We start from the raw sequence: 3,766 nt of genomic DNA on the forward strand, positions 1-3,766 counted from the left end.
AGAAAAATGGGTGTTGGTTTTATCCTACCCATTGAGGAACCCCTTGTGGCCGAAGGAGAAGGACAATACTCCACTCAAGTGGAGCCATCACCAACCCAAGGCCCACACGCTTCCGAAGAACAAAGTGAAGGCCCTCAACCTCATGAACAAGATCAAGGGCAAGATCATACTCAAGACGGTGTTGACACACCAAGTGATGCCCAAGGTCAAGTTCTTTCCCCCGAGCAAGTTCAAGATCAAGAACAAGTTCATGACGGTGCTCAAGATGATCAAGTAACTGCTCCTCAACTCACCACCGAGGAGGAATTAGAGTGTCGTGCCGCCAAGATTGCATCCAAGCTCTCCACCAAGGATCATCTCATGACGAATGTGCTTGGAAGCTTAAGAAAGGGGGTAACCACTCGTAGACAATTAGCAAATTATTGTGAGCATCACGCATTTGTCTCTTGTGTGGAACCCCACAAGGTCTATGAGGCGCTAGAAGATCCGGATTGGCTCAATGCCATGCACGACGAACTCAACAACTTCGAGCGCAACAAAGTATGGAGATTGGTGCCAAGGCCAACGGGGAACCACAATGTCATTGGAACCAAGTGGATATTCAAGAACAAGCAAGATGCCCATGGTATTATCATTCGCAACAAGGCTCGTTTGGTAGCACAAGGCTACTCCCAAGTCGAGGGTATCGACTATAGTGAAACCTTTGCTCCCGTTGCTCGTCTTGAATCCATTCGCTTGTTAATTGCATATGCTTCTCATCATAATTTTAAGTTACAACAAATGGATATGAAGAGTTGTTTTCTTAATGGTCCCATTAATGAATTGGTTTACGTCAAGCAACCCCCCGGGTTCGAGGATCCCTACTTTCCCGATCATGTGTATCAACTCGATAAGGCGCTCTATGGCCTTAAACAAGCCCCACGTGCGTGGTATGACCACCTTACCGAGTTGTTACAAGACCGTGGTTTTGAAGTTGGGCTAATCGACCCCACTCTTTTTACTAAGAAGGTCAAAGGGGAGTTGTTTGTGTGCCAATTATATGTTGATGATATTATCTTTGGTTCTCCTAACAAAGCTTTCAATGAGGAATTTGCCGCTCTCATGACCTCAAAGTTCGAGATGTCCTTCATGGGAGAGTTGAAATTCTTTCTAGGGTTCGAAGTGAAGCAAAGAGGAGAAGGAACTTTCATCAATCAATCCAAATACACTCAAGACATGCTCAAGAGATTCAAGCTAAGTGACGTCAAGCCGGCTTCCACTCCAATGCCCACCAAGTGCCAACTTGACTTAGATCTCAATGGTAAAGTGGTGGATCAAAAGGTATATCGTTCCATGATTGGATCCTTGCTTTACCTTTGTGCATCTAGACTGGACATCATGTTGAGTGTGGGAATTTGTGCACGGTTTCAAGCCGCACCTAAGGAAAGTCACTATGTGGCGGTCAAACGAATCTTTCGATATTTGGCTCATACCCCAAACTTTGGCCTATGGTACCCCAGAGGATCAAACTTCAAGCTTGTAGGGTACTCGGATTCCGATTGGGCGGGAGACAAAGTGGATAGGAAGTCCACTTCTGGAGGGTGCCAATTCCTTGGTTGCTCTTTGGTAAGTTGGTCTTCCAAAAAGCAAAGTTGTGTGTCTCTCTCGTCCACTGAGGCGGAGTATGTTGCCGCCGGTAGTTGTTGTGCTCAACTCCTATGGATGAGGCAAACTTTAAAGGATTACGGTGTCACTTGTGACAAAGTGCCTCTTTGGTGCGACAATGAAAGTGCCATCAAGATCTCTCTCAATCCGGTGCAACATTTCAAGACGAAGCATATTGAGATCCGGTATCACTTCATCCGGGATCACATTAGACGAGGAGAGATCGAGCTCAACTATGTCAACACTCATGACAACCTTGCAGATATTTTCACGAAGCCCTTGGATGAAGCAAGATTTCGCGAGTTAAGGCATGAGCTAAATATTATTGATTCGAGCAATGTGGCTTGAACCCTTGCACACCCTACCACGCTCAACTTGTTGTCTAGTTTAGGTGTAGGCATGGACATAGGGGGAGTGTTGTTCTCTCAATGAACTCTCCCTCCCCCCATTATGCATAAATTGATTGTGTCTTTCACATTAGCCATATTTGATGGTACTTGTGCTTCAAAGACGAGTTTTGGTCATGGACCCAAGGATAATTCTTCGCGGTGCCATACCAATTGACTCAAACATAGGTGGCCTCGGCCACCGTCCTCTCTTCGGGCAGTTGGAGTTAGCCTTACTGCTCTCGTGTTGTTTTCTCTCTTTCTCTCTTTGCTCTTTGTGTTAGGTTCTCCTAGGATGTTGTTTCTCTCCTGTTTTTGTGCCCCTTCTTCCTCCCTTCGAATTGCACTCATTTGATCTTGGCTTGGGCTTAGGTGGTCGGGCGGTACAACCGGCACCACGAGCGGTTCTACCGCTGGTATCGGGTTGTGCTATCCCAAGGGTTTCCGTTCGGTGCCTAGGTGGTTCCACCGCACAATCCCACGGTAAACCACGTCCGGTTCTACCGGTTGTTGCCGTACGGTACTACCGCTACCTTCTAGGCACCGGAAGTACCGCCTACCGATCTGTACCAGACGAGCGGTACAACCGCTCCCCTAAGCGGTTCTACCGGGGCGTGCGTACGGGCCTATATATACTCGACGGGGCTGAAGGGCTGTCTTTTTCCCTTCGTCCTCGTTCCTCTTTTTCTTGCCCTAGCCGCCGGCCATCTCTACCCCTGCCCCGGAGTGCGTCTCGCGCTTCGGATCCTTGGCTCTCCGTGGATTCTCTCCGTGGAGGCCTTCCGATCTCTTCCCATGGATGGTGGTAATGCCTCGTGTTCTTTGCCTCTAGATGTTTGTTTAGGGTTATTCCTTGCCTAGGGCTTTACCCATCTTTCCGCGCTTAGTGTTCATTCTATGGCTTAGAAGAGTTCGTTGTTAGCCTCCTGTCTTGTTTGCAGCACTTAGAATTCGGAATATTACTTGTGTGATTCGTATGACTCGGTTAGATCTATCTTCCCTGGTAGTGCCACTGTCAGCGGTTCTACCGCCCCTACGGGCGGTACAACCGCTAGAGCGGTACTACCGGTGGAAGATCCGGTACAACCGGAGTATATCAACCACTAAGCACTGTTCTATCTTCTCTGTTGTTGCAACTTGTTCCTTTTCTGCTAGTGGGTGCAATCCTCTCATCCTTGTTGGGTTTTTGTGTGTTCTTTTCGTGTGTGTGTTCAGGTGGCTCTAGTTCTCGCTCTGCTCCTCGCAAGACCAAGAAGAGGGCACGAAGGACCTTGCGACCGGTTGTGTCAGATGATGAATAAGTTGTGATTCCCACCAAGCCCACTCGCTGTGAAAAGTCTGCAGCTGCTAAGCAACGTGTTGTCATGCCGTTGCATCATTGGAAAGCCAAGGATTGGGAAGCCTACCGCTCAAGGAATCCGCAAGTGCGGATTGTTCATGAACTCTTTGAGCACAACAAGAACAGATATGCCAAGCAGTGGACAATTGATTTTGATCATTGGAGAAACAACATGGAGTATTTTGGTGAGGCACTAGCTCTCTACGAGGAGTTTGATCTTGTCAAGATCATGTCAGTCAACTGTGACTTTGATGTTCAACTTATCCATCAGTTCTATGCCACGGTTCATTTTGGAGAAGATGATGCGCGAACTCTCACCTTCATGTGTCGCAATGAATTATTTCACGTTCCCTGGAGGGCTTTCTTCAATGCTATTGGGTACGAGGATACCGGTCTG

This window comes from Triticum urartu, chromosome 1A, assembly GCF_056163025.1.
Source record: "Triticum urartu cultivar PI428250 chromosome 1A, HENAU_Tu73, whole genome shotgun sequence".
Taxonomy (NCBI): domain Eukaryota; kingdom Viridiplantae; phylum Streptophyta; class Magnoliopsida; order Poales; family Poaceae; genus Triticum; species Triticum urartu.